The following is a 22681-nucleotide window of genomic DNA, read 5'->3' as shown; positions in this document are numbered from 1 at the left end:
AATCCCTGCTCTTCACCTTCCGCCCCCCCCTCCCCCGCGACCCCATATAGATAACTGGCTGCTGTGGTAGTGAAACAAGAAGGCTGACCGTAGATTACCATGAATAGTATGTGACTACTTGAAAAAAATCGTCTGATCTTTCTTCTTTGTTTTACTTTAAAGACTGAATCTGTGCTTCTGTCTCCTCAGTATTCCATCTTTTTCCTACAGAATTTTTCCCAGTGGGATAGAGTAGCTAAAAGGCCAATTTGGGGCAGCCAGTGATTTCAAAGCAAATGTATTTGCTTCATGAATAACTACAGATATCAAAAGAAGCCTCAGTGTGCCTGAGATATGCTGGGTTTTTTGTGGGGGAACCTAAGGAGCATATACATATATTTGTATATATGTATACATATACTCACACATATATATGTATATACATGCATTTATGGCAGGTTTTAGAGGAAAAAAAAAACAATGCAATGAATTTCAGGATTCCATTTGGTAAGCAATCTCCCTTAAACTTTACTGTGCCTACCAATAACCTAGCAATCTTTTCAAAATGAGGATTCTGATCTAATAGGAACAGGCAACAGATGAAATTTGCCTTCACAGCAAGTCTTCTGACCACACTCTGATTTATCAAGGGCCCAGTAAACTCAGGATGCTTAATTCACCTTCCTGCTGGTGGGTGTAGTAGCTGCAAGGACTCCAAGATTTTCTTTCCTAATTGACTAAATAATTAAACCTTTTTTAGTGTAAGAGCTACTAAGGAGTCAAGAGATCTTACTTCTACCACTGGTTTTGTTATTAATTGGCTATGTGACTTTGAGCAGTCACTTTTGACCCAGGGTTAATTTATCTATTAAAAATCAAAGAGTAAACTCAAATAAATTAACAGGTATACTTGTTCCTGGATGGAAGACTTGACTGTAATTTAATCTATAAAATTAAAGTAATTATTATTGAAAGCTCATGTAGTCTTTCATAGAACTTGAAAAGTTAATTCTACAGTTTGTTTGCAAGAGGGAAGGGTCAAAATTTGTCAACACAATTTTGAAGAACAAGATGTGGGGAATTTCTGTATTGACTATTAACATTTAATATACAATGGCAGTAACTGAAGCACTGTAACTTTGGTTCGGAGATAGAAGTTAGTCCAAGAAAATAGAATACAGGACTTAGTAATATATCCCCACATTTATGGAAACTTGATAAATACCAGGTGGCATTATGGGCAGTACAGAAAGATGAATTATTCAGACAGTAAATTAGGCATATGAAAAAAAATTTATGTTCATCACAAAAGTCAAAGCATAGATTGACAGGATATATTTGCTATGCAATGTTTGGTTACATAATCAAAGAAGGATTAGTATCCAAGTACCTAAAGAATTCTCATAAATCTATAAAGACAAAAATGTTATTTAAAAAATGACCCAACAAATGAATAATTGACAGAAGAGGATTCTCAATGTTCAATAAACATCTGAAAAAGGTATTGAATTTCCCTAGTTACTACAGAAATGCCAGTTAAAATGATGAAGTATCATTTCACAACTATGAAATTGGCAAAATTTTGTAAGTCCAGCAATAAGAAAAACTTATGAGGATATGGAGAAACCATGAAGGACAGGTAATAGTACAACTTCAGAGAGAAGTTTAGCAATAAAGATTCTTCCATCCCCAATTCCAATTTCTCCACTCCTGCATTCTTTTCTGTGTCTCTACACATGTACAGAAAATAACCATTACAGAATTACATGAAAAAGAAAAAAACAGAAAAGAAACTTTGGATATATAAGTGAACAAGGAATTTATAGAATATTCACATATTGTAATTTACATGCAGTAAAAAAGAAAAATGAATGCACTGTAGCTACTTGAGTTAGCATGACTGCATTCAGATGCAATGTGGAGCTGCAACAACAAAAGCAGGGTGCAGAAAGAAAACTGTGGGTTGATACATTTATATATCAAGTTTGAAAACATTATTATGTATATGATTATATTTATTTTTGAGCATATGCATATGTAGCAAAAGTATATAAACATGCAAGACAATGATAAGCTTGAAATTCAAGGGATACTTTATCTTTGGAAAGAACCAAAGTTAATGAAATTGGAAAGACATCATGGGGAGCTTCAACCCAGTGTTCATGCTTTCTTTCTCAAACTGAATCTGGAGTACACAATGTTTATAGAATTACATTATAAATTGATTGTATGTCTGAACCATTTCCTTAAAATGAAATATTTAAATTAGATGATTTCTATGAACCCTTATAGTTTTAGAAAAATTTCTATTTAGAAAAGTATATGTAGAAGTGAAAAAAATAGTATGGGAGTTCAGAATTTAAGAATCTACTGTCTGCACAGAAGTCTATACAGATGGAAATAGAACTGCCTTATGATCCAGCAATCCCACTGCTGGGCATACACACTGAGGAAACCAGAAGGGAAAGAGACACGTGTACCCCAATGTTCATCGCAGCACTGTTTATAATAGCCAGGACATGGAAGCAACCTAGATGTCCATCAGCAGATGAATGGATAAGAAAGCTATGGTACATATACACAATGGAGTATTACTCAGCCATTAAAAAGAATACATTTGAATCAGTTCTAATGAGATGGATGAAACTGGAGCCTATTATACAGAGGGAAGTAAGTCAGAAGGAAAAACACCAATACAGTATACTAACGCATATATATGGAATTTAGAAAGATGGTAACAATAACCCTGTGTACGAGACAGAAAGAGACAGTGATGTATAGAACAGTCTTATGGACTCTGAGGGAGAGGGAGAGGGTGGGAAGATTTGGGAGAATAGCATTGAAACATGTAAAATATCATGTATGAAACGAGATGCCAGTCCAGGTTCGATGCACGATACTGGATGCTTGGGGCTAGTGCACTGGGACGACCCAGAGGGATGGTATGGGGAGGGAGGAGGGAGGAGGGTTCAGGATGGGGAACACATGTATACCTGTGGTGGATTCATTTTGATATTTGGCAAAACTAATACAATTATATAAAGTTTAAAAATAAAATAAAAAAAAGAAGTCTATACAGATTTTTTTAATATATGTAGAATTTTTTAAAAAATCTATAGTACTTCATATTTCTAAGAACTGGAAATGTATAGATCCTTATTTCTTTCTAGAAGGGATATACAAATTTCCAGGTAGCAAGCAAAAATCATCACCTAAATAAGAAAAAATGTGGTTGAAATAGGGGGAAAAAGTAATGTTCAACTACCTTTTTTGTGGGGAGTGGTATTTTCCTTTGATCTTACATATAGCAATAATGCCTCTGAAATTGTGAAACAGGCAATCAATTGATCATGTTCAGTTCTGACCAGTTAACTGCAAACCACCAAATATGGAGTAGCCATATGTCAAAACACAGCACAGAAGAAAATCCTTCCAGAACTTAAAAAATCCACATGTGAATTCAAATAAGGAGGCTTTGTTGATTAGAAATATGAGAAATGGAAATCTCATTTCCAAGTCATTATTTTTCATAATTCATGCAAAATAGGAGAGGATACCAAGGAGAGTCCAATCTTAGAAGTAAAATAAACTACATCCGTAGTTAATATTCTTAACTCATACTAAACTCAGAAAAAACGTCTGGAAAAATCAACAACAGACTGTCAACCATTCAGAACAGTTTTCCTGAGCAATAAACAAAGCAGCTTTGTTATAAAGAAAGAGTGAAAGGACAATTTAATTTCCTTTGAGAACGGAATACACAGGGCAGAAGAAGTAGTTATATTTCTGAAATTTGGAGAGGTTGACATATTCTTTCAGTAACCACTTATTGAATACCTCTTGCATACTGGGCACAGTACAAAGCATATCACACAAGAGTTGACTTTAATACAAACAACTACCACAGTCCCTGAATTTGCTCCTGATGATTGATGTGTTGATTGTAAATGGTTAACAATTAATGTGAATTGATAATTAATCATGCACACTGAAGAGATACAGATATTAATATAAAACTGAAGTTTCATTTTCAGTGCGTTTCAGTCAGTTCAGTTCAGTCGCTCAGTCGTGTTCGACTCTTTGTGACCCCATGAACCGCAGCACGCCAGGCCTCCCTATCCTTCACCAACTCCCGGAGTCCACCCAAACCCATGTCCATCGTGTCTGTGATACCATCCAACCATCTAAGTGCACACTTTTTGATGGGTTGAAAGTCATGTAGGTAACAAAGAAGGAAAAGTAGGAGGATGAGAATAAAACATGAATAAAACTCACTTCTTTCCCTCATGATTTACTTTACACAGATGATAGAAAATTACTTAATCTTATATTCTTCACAGTACAAATGGTCAGTGAATGAATGACTTAATAGACCAAAGAGTGAAACAAGTCAACTAGTACATGAAGAAAACAAATTTATTCTCTACCTTGGATGGGCTCTCTCTTCAGAGAATGAAATAGAAAAGTAAAAAATTACTATGAAAAACAATAATGGGAAATGAAGAGCCAAGAATGGCAAACTTGAGTGCCAATTGGAATATGGGATTCCAATTTGATGATGTCACTAAATTTCAGCTGTGCTAAAACCAAGGGTAGATATGATTACACATCCTATTTCAATTTCTGCAATATAAACAAAAAATGATTAATACCAAATGGATCATGTAAGGAAATGACATGGTTCTACTAAATAATAGATGAGAAAGCATTGTTGCTTTTAATACAAGTCATTATGAAAACAGAATTGTGATTTTTTTTCAATAATTGATATAAGAGCACACTTTTATGATGAGGTCAAATCCATCAAGTTCTATCATAATAAACATTTTAGGATGTCATGAAAGATTGGTCTATGTTTGAAAAAAATCTTATAAAATATTGTAAAATAGATTTCAAAAGCAAGTCTTGGGGAAAAAATACTCCTTTACCATCTTTAGAACTCCCCTGAGGTAACTTCATTTTAAGTGCTCAAGTCTTGAATCTAAATGAATGGCAATTGGGAATTATGAAAGGCATAAAGATAAAAAGTGTTGCAATATTTCAAGTCCTAACTACTGCAAAGGTGGCTGTTTACGAAGAGGTTCTTTCTACAGAGAATAGTCTGTTCACACAATCCTGCTTAATTAGAAAAGACTACTTAAAACACTTGACTGATACTGAATATCTCAGGTATGTATTGGGAGAACACATCTGCTCCAATGCTAAATTTACCAGATGCATCTTTATATTTCTTGGTGGGAAGACCTGTAATGGAAACCAAGGAAGGAATGATCAAGACTAGATATTTTAGGATGAGACTGTTACACAGAGAAATAGGGTTTCTTCATTAAAGCTGGTTTGACATAATGAAACACGTGTTCAAAGCTCAGGGGCTTAAGTCAGAAATGCATCCAAAATTTCAAAACAAATTTTTATCATCTGAATTCCTAAAAATTTCCAAACCGTGTGTTATGCTAATAATTAAGAATTTGTTTCTTTTTGAAGGAGCTCTTAAAAAAAAAAAAAAAACTTTATAATTGATATTTAGGCTTCCCTGGTGGCTCAGTGGTAAAGCATCCACCTGGAATGCAGGAGACATGGGTTCAATCCCTGGGTCAGAAAGATCCCCTGGAAAAGGAAATGGCAACCCACTCCAGCATTCTTGCCTAGGAAATCCCATAGACAGAGGAGCCTGGCAGCCTCGGTAGCAAAAGAGTAGAACACGACTGAGTGATCAAACAACAACAAACAATTGATATTTACATTTAATTGGTACAATTATTCTTTACTTAACAATACATTTTAAGGTTCAAAGATTTCAGCTGTCACTAGCTCAATACATTATTATTTTATGGAGTATCTTATTTATTTAAAATTGTACATTTTTATATATTTGTAAGATTGAATATTATTTATGCTGATCTTCTCATAATCGTCATAGCAGTAGTTTAGCTGCATTAGACTCTATCATATCATGATTAATTTTAGTACCCTGCAGTGTAGTCTAGAATGTATCTTATAATAAGCATTAAAAGTATTCCTTAAGCATGCCCTTAGTACCAAATAAATAAAACCAGGAAACCATCCTATTGTAAATCATCCATTAAAGTTTATTGTATAATATTAGCTTATTTGAGTCTATGTTTCCAGTATTTGTAAAATGTATTGTAAAATTTGACCTAATTATGGAAAAGTCACATGAAAATTAATGTTCTATAGTTCAAGCTGGAAAAGAAAAAATTCAATTCTATCCCAATGGCATCACCATCTCATTGACTTCAAAGACATGGGTTGGTTACTCTTTCTTCTCTAAATAGGATTTTATGCTAATAACACAATTAAAAGTAAACACAAGCCTGGATTTTCATCATTGTTCAATTAGTGATCTAATGAGCATCACCTACGTGTCCCAAAATATTTAGGGAACATTAAATAAAACATTAAATAAAAGAGACCTTTAAGCTACATCTTATACGGAAATGGATATTCTGTCTCTTGGTGTGTGTGTCTGTGTGCTTCTGTGTGTTTGTGTCTCTCTCTCTTTCTCTCCCTCTCTCTCTGTCTATCTGTCCCTCCCTCTCAGAATCCGTGAGCACATAAATCTGTTTCTTTAATTAATTTTTGATTACTTACATCAAATTAGAAATTATGTCATGAATGTTTCAAAAAGATGAGTTTTCCTAAAATCACATGTATTCAGAGTTAGAGCTTGTTTCTTGAGTGTATGTGAATAAAATCATTTCTGATACCTGGAAACAAACAATAAAATGATGCAATCAAATAGAATGATAAAACCACATTACATCCAATGTATAAGAAGTTGTTCAACCATTTAACCATCCATTATAAAAATCACGACCTTCAGCTTTAGCTCTTTGCTTTTTCACTAAAAATTTCCCAACCCTCCCTAGAAATTAGCAAGCTCATAAATGTTTTGTTATTTTAAAAATTAAATCTGGGCCTCTATATCGAAGTTTACTAGAAGAGAGGGAGAGAAGGAAAGAGAAAAAATAGCTTTTAAAAAGTAGTTGCTTAAGTAGATTATGCAGAGAAGATAACGTCACAAACATTCAAAGCAAAATTTCTTATAAATCACAAAGTTAATAGACTATAAGACAGTTAGTTTTGGAAAACAGAAAGTTTACATATCGGACAATGAAGCAAGTATTATTCTTGGCTATCTTTAATACATTAAACCAATACATAATTCATATCCTCAGGATTCACAAGTCTGATAAAGACATAGAAAACATCATATAGCTGAAATTAATTTTACCAGGATTCAAACCAATCATTAAAAGAAGTAGAGTACATTTGAACTGTGACCCAAAGAATTACAATTTTATAGTCCTTGCATAGACTCCAAAAATCTCCTTTTGCTAAATAGAAAAAACCCAAGAAGACAAATGACTGATATAACTAAGGTCACACTGCATGCAGTCTATGGCATAGATAGATGAGAATCCATTGCACCATGCCACTTCAGACTTGCTGCTGTTTACATTTGGAGCTTATATTAATGTATCATCATTCCTAAACCAAACTGTAAAAATTGTAATCAACAAACCAACCAAGGAAGCATGACATTAAATGTAGTTAACATAGTGAGTAAAACAATGGTCCTCCAAAGATGCCCACATCCTAAACTCTGTAATCTGTGAATGTGTTAACTTTATGTGACATAGGGGAGTACAGGTATGATTAAGGATCTTGAGATAGGCCTGATGTATTCAAAGGATCCTTATAAGAAGGAGGCAGAAGAGTCAGAGATGTAATAACAATCATAAGGAGATAAACTGAGAGAGTTGAAGATGTTACACCATTGGCTTAAAAAATGGAGGAAAAGGCCAAAAGCCAAGGAATGCAGGTGGCCTCTAGAAGTACAAAAGGCAAAAAAGTGGATGCCTCTCTAGAGCCTCTCAAAGAGCACAGTCCTTGCCAAGACACTTTAGATGATTTCCTGAACTAAAAATTAATACATTTCGTTGTTTAAGTCACCAAATTTTAAGGTAACTTGTTACAGCAGCAATAGAAACATAATGCAATTAATTAAAAAATTAGAAGTATTTTGAGAATAATCAATGCTATCTAATAGAAACATAACGTGTACAACATACTATTTTACACTTGCTAACATACATTTTTTAAAAGGTAGAATCAGGTGAAATTAAATTCAATAATTTATTTTGTTTAGCTCAATATATTTTAAACAATATCATTTCAACATGTAACACTACCAAAAATGCTTGAGATATTTTATAATTTTTCATACAAAGTATCCAAAATCTAATCTGGGACATGGAGGTGTCCAATTTCATTTCAAGAGCTCAATAACTATATATGCCATTTTGAATAGTGCAGCATCAGACTGTATGAAACAAAAGAAACAATTCATATATTATTTTATAGATGATTCTAATATTCTCTTATATAAGAATCTAGATTAAGACTCAAAATGGAATCTAAAAAAATCAGGATAATTATGTGGCTTATTTTCTTATAACTTTGTGCTTGAGAAGTGTATTTAAAAAGAAAAACTAGGAAAGGAAGAACAACAAAATAATGTGAAAGAAAAATATGATTACCTAATGACACTAAGTCATCTGATGTTTCTGAAAACTGCTAAGGATAACAGAAAAGAAATTTCTCTGATATTTTCACAGCAAAAAGATAACCAAGGATAGGAAAGAATGACATTGGTTACGGCCAACTAGGTGATATGAACAAATGACAAAGAGAAAAGCAAAGCATTAAACTCTAGCTTCCAATTTCTCCACAGAAGAATGATGTTCAAATTAGAAAAAGAATATGATGGTGAGGAAATGGTAAGAAACCCTGTAGGTAATTTAAATTAGTTTTAAGATTCCAAGTCTAAATTGGTTACCTAATAGGATACTAAAAATATTTGAAGATGTATTCTTAGAACTAGTATCTATTATCTTTGAGTCACCATGGAAAAACATCAGGAAAATTGTAAACTGTCCTATTTTTCAAACAGAATTCCAGAAACTAAAGTTTACTATTCTTTACATTAACTGAAATTCTAGAACCCACATTCCCATGTGCTCACTAAATGTATGTCAAATCACAATAAAACTTTTTATTAGAGCTACTGGTATGACAGATACAAAATGTGGCTTCATTTGTTTATCTTGACTCCACCCAAAGACTTATAAGAACCACTCATAATTTTTTGCTGCCCAAAATTAAGTATGAGCTGAATGATGGAGTAGTTCAGTAGATCCTTTGAAAGTTGAACAATCATTCTTCTGTAGCATCCAGTGAATGTTCTCTGATGTCTTATTCTCTTTTCTCTTTTTTTGAGGATTAAAGTTTCCATAAGGGATTTGTTTTGTAACCAGGACTGTCCATTAAGCAAATTAGTCTAATGATGGGTATGAATGAGAAGCTCTGGTAGGAGCCTGCCCTTGATCATAGACTTTTAAAACAGAATATCTAAAATGATCAACTGTTTTTAGAAATATGCTTTTTAATAATGCTTTTTCAAACAATTTATTTATCAAAAGTCTGATTTAAATTATTTAAATATTAAATTTCAAACTAAATTTTAAGTTTACTTAATCAAATTTAACATGGAGTATCTTGCTCTATCTTCTAGTGCAATTGTTTTGTTGTTGTTTCAATTCAATTCAGCTCAATCACTCAGTCGTGTCTGACTCTTTGTGATCCCATGAAATGCAGCACACCAAGCCTCCCTGTCCACCACCAACTCCCAGAGTTTACTCAAACTCATGTCCATTGAGTCAGGGATGCCATCCAACCATCTCATCCTCCATCGTCCTCTTCTCCTCCTGCCCTCAATCTTTCCCAGCATCAGGTCTTTTCAAATGAGTCAGCTCTTTGCATCAGGTGGCCAAAGTATTGGAGTTTCAGCTTCAACATCAGTCCTTCCAATGAACACCCATGACTGATCTCCCTTAGGATGGACTGGTTGGATCTCCTTGCAGTCCAAGGGACTCTCAAGAGTCTTCTCCAACACCACAGTTCAAAAGCATCAATTCTTCGGCACTCAGCTTTCTTTATAGTCCAACTCTCACATCCATACGTGGCCACTGGAAAAACCATAGCCTTGACTAGACAGACCTTTGTTGGCAAAGTAATGTCTCTGCTTTTGAATATGCTATCTAGATTGGTCATAACTTTCCTTCCAAGAAGTAAGCGTCTTTTAATTTCATGGCTGCAATCACCATCTGCAGTGATTTTGGAGCCCAGAAAAATAAAATCTGACACTGTTCCCACTGTTTCCCCATCTATTTGCCATGAAGTGATGGGACTGGATGCCATGATCTTCGTTTTCTGAATGTTGAGCTTTAAGCCAACTTTTTCACTCTCCTCTTTCACTCTCATCAAGAGGTTCTTTAGTTCTTCTTCACTTTCTGCCGTAAGGGTGGTCTCATCTGCATATCTGAGGTTACTGATATTTCTCTCGGCAATCTTGATTCCATCTTGTGCTTCTTCCAGCCCAACGTTTCTCATGATGTACTCTGCATATAATTTAAATAAGCAGGGTGTGACAATATACAGCCTTGACGTACTCCTTTACCTATTTGTTGGTTAGACTGACACTTTTGCAACCAAGGATGGTAATCCGCCAGACTCCTCTCTCCATGGGATTTCCCAGGGAAGAATACTGGAGAGGGTTGCCATTTCCTTCTCCAGGGGGATCTTCCAGACCCAGGGATCAAACTCACGTTTCGTGCATTAGTAGGCAGCAATAAGGTCTCCTTATTTCTGGTTTCCTCACCAATACCATATGAATATTTCTATTTCATTAATCAACTATATTTTTATCAAAAAGTATTTCTTATTGATAGTATTTAACTGATTTACAAAAAACTTTGGGTTATAAATAAAGTGCTTTTAACAAAAGCTTCAAAATTAATCTAAATCTAAAACAAGCTAATCAAAATACAACTCAATATCAATCTTAATTTTGGCTGCATATGTTTCAAATGAAATTTCACAACAGAATGTCAATGTTGTTTCATTTTTTTGACTCTTAATATTGCAAAATTAAAAAAAAAACTCTCTCTCCTCTCTCTCCCTGAATAGACTAGGAAGCAATGTAAAAGACAAAATATTAACAGTAATAGTAATAACAATAATAACAAAAGACAGAAAAGTCTCAATATGGTCTGCCTCTGTCCTTGTCTTATTCTCACTACCCTTCGACCTCTGTTGTTTTTAACATACATTTAATACAATAGATAATGTATAAGTGTGCAAGTGAAAGTCACTCAGTCATGTCCAACTCTTTGCGACCCCCATGGACTGTACAGTCCATGGAATTCTCCAGTCCAGAATACTGAAGTGGATAGCCATTCCCTTCTCCAGGGGTTCTTCCCAACCCAGGGACCAGACCCAGGGACCAGACCCAGGTCTCGAGCATTGAAGGCAGATTCTTTACCGGCTCTGCCACCAGGGATAAGTGTATATTATATTAAATATATTTAACTGAATTAAACTGGACTTTGTTAGCACAGAGTGATGTGCACTGGATTTGCTATCAGATGGATCCAGGTTCTGTTTCTAAGTGCTCCATGTGCTAGTGATACTTTACTCCCTCTGAGATTTTCTCTCTCTCATCTGCAATATTAAAATGGCCATATTATTTGTGGAAAGCCAGAATTATCTATTTTCCTCAGTCTTTTCCCCTATTCACCCTCAACAGAGAAAAATCTCCTAACCATGCCTAAGTTCTGCTATTAGGAATAATCAGTATTAATAAGAGGAATGTTTGTTGGTTTTATAAATGCTCTATTAAAACAACTGCCAAAATCAAAAAGCAAAACATCTAAACCAACTCTCCAGAGCTTTGTAAGGAAGGCACTATAAACAACAGATACATTTTGCTGCATACATAGTATCTCAACTTAATATATACTTGGAGAGGGAATGAATAATTCAAGGAAACATCCTGGAGGGAGTTCCCTGCTGACCCAGTGGCTAGGACTCAGTGTTTCCACCTTGGTGGCTCAGGTTCAATCCCAGGTCAGGGAACTAAGATACCACAAGCAGGACACTACAGTCAAAAAAAGAATGAAAAAAGAACAACAAAAAAGGAAATATCCTGGAATACAGGGTTACCATCACTGGGCAATGAACCACATAATGCTTATTTTTATTAATTTTTATTAAAATAAAAGTTTCAAATAAATAAAACCCATTTTGACATGTCTTAACAACTGTGGAGAAAATTTTCCACTATAGAGATTTTTATATCACTTCTAAGTAAAGGAACTTGAACCAAGGAAGGTATGACATAAGAAGTTTGATAATTCCATTAAATAACCAAATCCTACATGCCAAGAGCATCTTTGATATGAGACTCATACACAGAAACACCTTTCAGTATAGGTGATATTTTCCTTAAGAATACCAATAAGCATGGTTGTATTTTGAGTATTAAGTACTTCAGCCTATCTGATTTTATTTCCATTGTAAAAAAAAAAAAAAAAAGTTTTGAGACAAGAAAGCAGATAATATCTGTTTGTTTTCATGATTGAAAAGAAGGATTAGGAGGAAAAATAAATTCCTTATGGCCACATAAGGGTTTTTCAAGTGTAGAAATCAGATTCTGGACTCCCAGTCTGATGTCTTTCTAATAGTACTTGTTGCTATTTGTCCTAAATTGGCAGAAAGACCCAAGATACTTAGTCCTTTAGTTCTCAGAATATTTTTGGTAGCGGTAAGCTCTCAAAAACAAACAACAACAACAAAAAAATACATGAAATTATAAGGCAAACAATTTCAGGTAAAAACAGAACTGATGTAGTAGACGTGAAGGAGGCAGGGGACCAAGAGGCCTGGCCACAGCGCTCCTCCATCCACAGGAGGGCAATTTAGAGCACCACTGGAAAACTACTTGCTCCTTTTACACATGAGAAAGTAACCAAGTGATTTGTCCAAGAAGCTCAGTTAGTGACTTCACATCTCCTGACTGGTAATCAAATGTGCTTCCCCTTCCTCTACAATGTCTTCTAGGTCACGTGGGTGTTGACAGCCCTGGTTACCCCCTCTAAGTCAGCCTCCTGCTCTCATGTCCAGCCGTCGCGCCTGCCACACACTGCTTCTCTAAGCATGCTCAACTACTTGTGGTTTTCCAAATCCACCATGCCAAGCCTCTGACTTCTTCACATGGCTTTCCTTCTGTCTGGAAAGTTCTCTTTGAAAGCCCTCTTTCTCACCTTTCTTACCTGTACAGATCCACCAAATATAAGTTTACCTAGCACTGACTCTAGAGATCATGACACCACCTCACCTCTCATGGGTCCCATTCCCAAAGTTAGGGAGGAATTTTAGTCAAATTTTACTTTTCCTTTTCTTATCATGCTTGCACTTTTACCAATTGCTTTTTGAGGGGGACTTTCACCTTCACTAGCACTTTGAACCGATTCAGTGTCACAACAACAACAACAAATTGTTGAAAGAAGAAATGCAAAAATGAAGGAATGCTATTTTCTAAGTGGTTTTTACAAAACGCATGAACATGGGAGAACATGGTATACATTTCAGTAGAAGTGGGAACTTGCTGCCTGTGCTGTATCATGCCGCCAGGAAACAGGGCAGCCATGAGCGTCAGCAGCTCCTAATTCACAGCTCTCAAACCTTCCATTACCATAAGAGGAGAACCTTGCCAGATACCTATATTAAACAATCTAAACTTTTATTCATCAATTTGAACAGAAAACCAGAACCAGCAAGCATTTGAGGAAAACCCATAGCATTAAAAAGAAAAGAACAGATAACTAAATAGGGAAAGAAAAGAAAGAAAACCATGGTGGGGAAATAAATATTTAAGAAAAAAAGAAAGAGAAGTTGTTGTTTGTTATTTTTTTCATTTATTTGTTACTCTTTATGAGACTCAAGGGACTACTGTTTTAAGAAAACAAAAATAGGTTTCTCTGAAAATATACCTATAAAAGAAAGAAGAGTTTTTATATAATTTGAACACTGAAATGAACAATTTAATAGATGCCCTCAGTAACCAAATGCACATGGATACAGATTAAGTCATACACTGAAAATGAAGTGAAAATGTCTGTTTTAAAATCTAATACATAATAGATTGTGAAGAAACATCTATATGAAGGCTCAAAATCCTTAGTTTGCCCTTGGTTTTTTTAACTTCTTTTGCTTTTAAGGTAAACAATATAATGATTTAATTAAAATTATGTCTAATAAAATATATTTTCAGTATACACAACACTCACAAAGCTGATAGGATAAACTAGTACATTAGTGGTGTGAAATCCTTTTGGAGAACAATTTTACTGCACTTTTTAAGAACCATAACATTTCCATTGTACTTTTACATTTTTCACCTCAGGCAAAAGTACTGGGAAACTAACATATAGTGTTGAAGAAATAAATCCTAGAATCTTTTTTTCCTGAAGCTAAGCTATCTTTATTTCCCAAATTTATTTTTTTAGTTTTATATGTTACTTAATGGTTTTGATTATTCTTGACATATCTCAGATTGTTATGTGCATTCATTTAATTTAGCTTTAATGCTGATGCTCAACAGAAGACTTATTTATTAAGAAAGAAAATATTTTTCCTTTCCTCTATACTTGTTTACTGGAGGTAAACTTAGGCCAGCGATTTAATTTCCCCTTCTCTAGAAGTTTAATTCAAATTAATAATCCCGAGGAAGGAAAACTTGTTTGGAAAGCTATTCTTTGCAATATAGTTTATAATAGCAAAATCAGCAACAATCAAAATACCCAATATTAGTGGGATATTTAAGTAAGATGACCTACAAGACCATTTGGAACTAACACCCAAAAAAGATGTCCTTTTCATTATAGGGGATTGGAACGCAAAAGTAGGAAGTCAAGAAACACCTGGAGTAACAGGCAAATTTGGCCTTGGAATACGGAATGAAGCAGGGCAAAGACAAATAGAGTTTTGCCAAGAAAATGCACTGGTCATAACAAACACCCTCTTCCAACAACACAAGAGAAGACTCTATACATGGACATCACCAGATGGTCAACACCGAAATCAGACTGATTGTATTCTTTGCAGCCAAACATGGAGAAGCTCTATACAGTCAGCAAAAACAAGACCAGGAGCTGACTGTGGCTCAGACCATGAACTCCTTATTGCCAAATTCAGACTCAAATTGAAGAAAGTAGGGAAAACCACTATACCTAAAACCACTAGGTATGACCTAAATCAAATCCCTTATGATTATACAGTGGAAGTGAGAAATAGATTTAAGGGCCTAGATCTGATAGATAGAGTGCCTGATGAGCTATGGAATGAGGTTCGTGACATTGTACAGGAGACAGGGATCAATACCATCCCCATGGAAAAGAAATGCAAAAAAGCAAAATGGCTGTTTGGGGAGGCCTTAAAAATAGCTGTGAAAAGAAGAGAAGCAAAAAGCGAAGGAGAAAAAGAAAGATATAAACATCTGAATGCAGAGTTCCAAAGAACAGCAAGAAGAGATAAGAAAGCCTTCTTCAGCAATCAATGCAAAGAAATAGAGGAAAACAACAGAATGGGAAAGACTAGAGATCTCTTCAAGAAAATCAGAGATACCAACAGAACATTTCATGCAAAGACAGGCTCAATAAAGGACAGAAATGGTATGGACCTAACAGAAGCAGAAGATATTAAGAAGAGGTGGCAAGAATACACAGAAGAACTGTACAAAAAAGATCTTCATGACCCAGATAATCACGATGGTGTGATCACTCACCTAGAGCCAGACATCCTAGAATGTGAAGTCAAGTGGGCCTTAGAAAGCATCACTACAAACAAAGCTAGTGGAGGTGATAGAATTCCAGTTGACCTATTCCAAATCCTGAAAGATGATGCTGTGAAAGTGCTGCACTCCATATGCCACCAAATTTGGAAAACTCAGCAGTGGCCACAGGACTGGAAAAGGTCAGTTTTCATTCCAATCCCAAAGAAAGGCAATGCCAAAGAATGCTCAAACTACCGCACAATTGTACTCATCTCACACGCTAGTAAAGTAATGCTCAAAATTCTCCAAGCCAGGCTTCAGCAGTATGTGAACTGTGAACTTCCTGATGTTCAAGCTGGTTTTAGAAAAGGCAGAGGAACCAGAGATCAAATAGCCAACATCCGCTGGATCATGGAAAAAGCAAGAGAGTTCCAGAAAAACATCTATTTCTGCTTTATTGACTATGGCAAAGCCTTTGACTGTGTGGATCACAATGAACTGTGGAAAATTCTGAAAGACATGGGAATACCAGACCACCTGATCTGCCTCTTGAGAAATGTGTATGCAGGTCAGGAAGCAACAGTTAGAACTGGACATGGAACAACAGACTGGTTCCAAATAGGAAAAGAAGTACATCAAGGCTGAATATTGTCACCCTGTTTATTTAACTTATATGCAGAGTACATCATGAGAAACGCTGGACTGGAAGAAACACAAGCTGGAATCAAGATTGCCGGGAGAAATATCAATAACCTCAGATATGCAGATGACACCACCCTTATGGCAGAAAGTGTAGAGGAACTCAAAAGCCTCTTGATGAAGGTGAAAGTGGAGAGTGAAAAAGTTGGCTTAAAGCTCAACATTCAGAAAACAAAGATCATGGCACCTGGTCCCATCCCTTCATGGGAAATAGATGGGGAAAAGTGGTAAGTGTCAGACTTTATTTTGGGGGGCTCCAAAATCACTGCAGATGGTGATTGCAGCCATGAAATTAAAAGACACTTACTTCTTGGAAGCAAAGTTATGACCAACCTAGATAGCATATTCAAAAGCAGAGACATTACTTTGCCAACAAAGGTCCATCTAGTCAAGGCTACGGTTTTTCCAGTGGTCATGTATGGATGTGAGAGTTGGACTGTGAAGAAAGCTGAGGGCCAAAGAATTGATGCTTTTGAACTGTGGTATTGGAGAAGACTGTGGAGAGTCCCTTGGACTGCAAGGAGATCCAACCAGTCCATTCTAAAGGTGATCTGTCCTGGGTGTTCTTTGGAAGGACTGATGCTGAAGCTGAAACTCCACTACTTTGGCCACCTCATGCGAAGAGTTGACTCATTGGAAAAGACTCCGATGCTGGGAGGGATTGCGGGCAGGAGGAGAAGGGGATGACAGAGGATGAGATGGCTGGATGGCATCACCGACTTGATGGACATGAGTTTGGGTGAACTCCGGGAGTTGGTGATGGACAGAGAGGCCTGGTGTGCTGCAGTTCATGGGGTCGCAAAGAGTCGGACACTACTGAGCGACTGAACTGAACTGAACTGATAGAGGGTGACTACTTTTAAAGTCACAAAGGAAAACTTACATGTTTAATGTACTATGGTTTTCAGAATTTTTACACACACATACACACACAATTATTCAGTTCTCAATTCTCTTCAAAGCAAAGATTAAAGTAGATAAAAGGAATAGGTATTACCATGCTTTTTTACAGTTAAAGATAAAAGGGTTAAATTAACTTCTTAAGGTACTATGGGGCACAGAATGAAACTCACCATAAACCTTCCTTCTACATAATTATCATCTTATGATAGCATATGATATTAGAATAATTCATTATATATTTACCTACAGAGATAAGTGGCTTCTTTTTGGTCTTCAAAACGCAGCAGAAAGTTTAATTCTTTATAGTTTTATTTGTTCATTCTTTTTTTAGCAATAAAAATTTGAAGACACACTATGTACCAGGCAGTCTGCCAAGTCCTGGAGGTAAAGAGATGCCCAAGCCACAGTTCATCCTTAAAGGATCTGCAGTCTAGGAAGGGAGATACACAAATAAATTTTAAAAGGTAGGAGTAAAAGTGATAACTGCTGAAATAGAGCTATCAGTAGCACACAGACAAGAAACTATTTAATCACTTGTACGATGAGGATATAGAGGATGTTGGAGAAAATACTTGAGAAAGGCTAAATAAGGAAGAAGAAAATCAGCTATTGAGATATAAAATAGGGTAGAGGGTGACATTATTTTAGAAAGCAAATTCTTTTTCTGAATTTAAGGATTTCACAGAACTCGGCTAATGAGTGTCACTAAAGAATCCAATTTTGCAAGCATTATTTAATTCTCAAATAATTTAGTTTTGATTTGCATAAGGTTTGTTCAATTATACAAGTTTGGGTGACCTACTAACCCATATAATTAACTAATTTGTCTGAATGCTATTGAAGTTGAGGTGAGGGAAGGTCAAGCACAATGCCTAGCAAGTAAAAGCCGGGGGGAAAGCTATAATCTGTAGCTTCAATCTCTATCCTAAAGATATTTTCCATTTAAATCATGATGCATGAAATATGTGGATAAGTTAACCCATTTACTAACAAGATATGGTGATGGATGCTTTCAAGCTCTCTCTAGACTAATTTGAAATAATAAAGTACTATTGTGTAATAGCTGCCTGACCTCAGCCACTCTGAGTGTCATTAATCCTAGGCTTACATCTCTCTATTATATCTCACTCCTTATAGTCCATTCTTTACATAATCCCACTATTCTCAGCCCTTCTTCTTTCTCTATGAATAATTCTATTTGCTTTGAGTTTGAAGATTAACAAAGTGATGGATTAAATCTCTATTCACAATTAATGGAAAAAATCAGTTTAATTCACTGAATTCTAATATGCTTAAAATAGCCTTAATTGGCATTGTTTTCTTTCATCCAAAGGAAATGCTCTTCAATACATACACCTATACTCTTAACAAAATTCTCATTGTAACATCTGCTCCATCTTCACTCCAATTAATTCTGCTGAAATTCGAAACTGTCAGGTCTGTCAGAGCACTTCTTTCAGTCAAGGCACCTTGGTGGTGATGTGAATCGCTTTATCTTTTGTTGCAGAACATACAACTAGGAATCTGAAGAGCCATGTCTTGAAATCATGTTTCTGGAACTGTTCCTCCTTTTCTTGTGGTGACAGATATCATACAACTTTCCTCTTTTTCCCCACACAATGTGAAAAAGAAAGTCATCTCTTTGAAGAACTGTCCATGTTTATTCCACCATCGTTTTAGTAGCTATCCTTCCCTATCCTGCATGCGTGCTCAGCTGTGTCCAACTCTTTGCGACCCCATGGACTGTAGCCCATCAGGCTCCTCTGTCCATGGAATTTTCCAGGCAAGAATACTACACTGGCTTGCCATTTCCTTCTCTAAAGGATTTTCCTGACCTAGGGATCCAACCCACGTCTCTGGCATTTTCTGCATTAGTAGGCAGATTCTTTATCACTGTGCCACCCGGGAAGTCCCATCCTTCCCTAGGTCCATTAAAATTGTTAGAAGGCCCCAGCTTTCTAAATGTACTCTCACTCTTTTCCTGACATCAGGGCATCAGAACAAGTGGGAATTCAGCAGCCCAGGTCCTGGGATTTGGAAGTTTGGAAAATATAAGTTTGCTGCTCAGCTACTTTTCCTACTCCACGATGCACCTCTGCACAATTCTGCTCTCATCTTTGCATCCACCTCATCCTCCCTCTGTAAGGCAGCTCAGATGACTTTGAGTTGACTGCTCTCTTGAATTCTTCACCTGGCTGTCTACCCTTTTCCACATCCAGATGGTGTTCACATTCCCTATTTCTCAAGACTAAGTTGTAATGGTCCTTTTATGAGTTCCTCACCTAACATTGGTTGTAACCTTGCTAGACATCTCCTCCCAATTTTGTGCCACACTCCTAGGTCCCTCATCCTCATCACCCTGGGCTGGGTTTCCCATTTGGCAGGATGCTTGCCCCATAATTCCCTCTACCCAACACTTGACTCCATTTTCTCCTAGACTATAAACTCTATGAAGACAGAAAATCCTGCTTATCACTATATTACCAATACCCAGACAATAAGGATAGATAATACACAGTAACTGGATGAAAGACTTTCCTCATTAATTCCTGTTACCTTTCTGAACTCTTTATTGTAACCCTGGTAAATATGATAAGTGAATTAAAACAACAGCATATTATTCAAAAAAGATTAGTTTAGGCTATAAGTACAACTTTAAAATCCCCATTATTTATAACAATAAAGATTGACTTCTTGTGCATGCCATGTTCAATGGGTTTCAGTAGAGATTCAGGTCCTCATAGTTACTGAAGTGATCAGAGAATAAAGGCTGAACCATCTTGTGACACTTCCATTTTTTCATGAACTCAGAGTTCATGAAGGAGAAGAAAGCATGGATAACTGTATACAAGCTCTTAGATAGACAAACAGCATACCATTAGCATCTTCTCATATGACCAAAATAAGTTATATAGTAACAATCAAACTCCAAGAAGGCATGGAAGTTTAATCCTCCCATGGCCCCAGATGGAAACAAGAACCAAAAATGTTGATAAGCACTTGTCATGTTTTACATGATTAGTAAAAAGGATGATATCCTTAAGCATTCATTTCTCAGTAGGATCAGCATAATTAAACTTAATGTCTTTCTACTTGAACAAGGTGGATAAACAGAAATGTACATTCTTCATTATTAATCCCATATCCTATGTGGTCCCTTCACTCAGATTTATAAACGGTACAGAGAAAAAGCAGAGGTATTTAGAAGCCTGTGCCTACAACAGGTGGAAGGTGTTTGAAAAGGCAAACTTCTTCTGGGGAGAAAGAAATTCTACGCAGATGGAAGAGCAAGTGTCTGGTGTTCCTGTTATCTGTCCATGAGCAGCAGTGAGGCCAGTGCTGGTGGAGCAGAGAGAAAGGGGAAGGAGACCGAAGATGAGGTCAAACAAGTAGTAAGGGACAGATCAGACAGGATCTTATTTGCTATTGTAGGGATTTCTACTATTATGAGAAATGGGAACCCCTGGCAGGATGTTGAGCATAAGAGGGAAAGAATAAGTTTTATTTTGTGAAAAAAAAAAAAAATCAGTCCACTATTGTGCTGAAAATGGACATAAAAGGACAATGGTGGAAATAGGAAGACCAGTGAGAGGAAGCCAGTTGCAGAAATTCAAATGGAATATGCTGGTAGCCCTAACTGGAGTGAGAGTAATAGAGGTGGTGAGAAATGTGTGGGATTTTCATATATTTATATTTCATATATTTTAGACCCAAGAAGTTTTCCTGAATATATAAGGGTATGAAAAAAAGAAAGACTCAAGGATGACTCTAAGATCTGTGACCTTGTTGCCTAACATTATCACATTTTCAAAGATCTCAGTAAAATAAAAATTTGTCTGAGAGCAAACATATACAAGCAGATTGGAGAATAGCTGGAGTCCTGCTAATGCTAGAGGCTTTTAATTAGATAAAGTTGTTGCTTTTCTTCTCTTCAGGAATATAATTTTACCACTAGATGTAAATAAATGTCTCCTGATAGTAGATAAATCATTCCTGGCTTTCGGTGTCTATTTACCCTATATTTAACTTACCTTAGTTTTTCCTACAGATATACCTGTTTATTCTGAATTTCTCATCCAACACTTTTTCAGGTGAAGTTGGAGCATCTCTAAAAGGCCCTATTGATGCTTTTCAACTAGCAAATGCATGTACATTATCAATAATCCCAAGGTGTTTTCAAATTTTCATTGCACAGCCATTCACTCTGAGCAGGCACACTGAGTTCTCATTACACAATATGCACAGCTGCAGCCTTATCCTGTGGCCAGCTCACATCCTCAGATGACCCATACCAGCAACAGGCTTCTCTAATATTGTGACATATCATACTACAACCTGAGTGATTAGAATGGTGGAATCAACATTATCTCAGGAGATGAGGCTACAGGTGGAACAGACAAATTTTTTTGGAAGATGTAACAAGATAGGGATTGCAATTCTGGATATACTAGGTAAAGTTTATGAGACATCTTTGTGTAGTGTTCAGTAGGCAGTACTGAGTGTCTTTATATACAAATTTGGAATTCAAAGGTACTTTCTGAAATAGAGATGTAGCTTTGAGAAACCATAGCATATAGGTGCTATTTTCAGCCATGAGCCTGAATGAAATAACAAAGGTAGTGAATGAAAACACAGAGGATGAGAACCAAGAACTGAACCTCAGAACACTCCAGTGTTAAAATATCTAGATGAAGTGGAGTAACCAGCAAAGGAGACTAAGGGATGACGAGTAAGGACCACTAATGGGCAGACTAAATAAGATGACATATGTAAGTGTACTTTTTAGACTGTAAATTGCTAAATAAATTTTAGTTGCTGCAGTTTTTAGTGGTTGAATTAAGCCCCCTTACAGCATTACCTACTGGCAAAACATATATTCTCATATATACACATATACATATATACACATACATATGTATGTATATATACATGAATATATATATGCAAGTTATTTTGGCATTTCAGTTAATTTTGAATCATTTCACCATTTCTAGTGTGTTTGCCTTTTTATCTGTGGGTAAATGCAATTAACTAAAATTTTCTGCAAGTTTTATAAACGTCTACTATTTTAATGTGTTATAATCTAGTCCAAAATGTACAGGTCTACAGAAAAGCTAGCACTGACCTAAAACTAGTGTGTCTGAACAAGGAAAAAATCATTCTATTGATTGCTTTAAATTTACAACCGTAAATAACCAGTCAGTTCTCCCTTTTCCCCCCTATCTTTCTTCCTCTTCTGTCCCTCTTCCTTTGCCCCTCTCTCTTTCCTCCATATAATTCTACATTTCTAGGGCTCTAAGGAAAATCATAATGCTCATATTAACTATAAAGTTGACCTAGACAAAATAATGTTATCACTGAAATCAATTGATAATATACTTTAATATATTTTATTAGTGATCG

The 22681-nt window shown here is 35.9% G+C and overlaps 1 protein-coding gene across 2 annotated transcripts in view; it reads right to left on the bottom strand.

Annotated features, from left to right (window-relative positions):
- The window catches only part of NLGN1 (neuroligin 1), a 969997-nt gene that overhangs the window by 782408 nt on the left and 164908 nt on the right, over positions 1-22681 (bottom strand). The window lies entirely within an intron of this gene.

The sequence above is a fragment of the Bos grunniens genome, chromosome 1 (genome assembly GCF_055505025.1).
Source record: "Bos grunniens cultivar Pamir isolate PY7600 chromosome 1, Bosgru_T2T1.0, whole genome shotgun sequence".
In the NCBI taxonomy this organism is placed as follows: Eukaryota; Metazoa; Chordata; class Mammalia; order Artiodactyla; family Bovidae; genus Bos; species Bos grunniens.
Note: the sequence above shows the minus strand (reverse complement) of the source record. Positions and strands in the feature narration are given on the sequence as shown.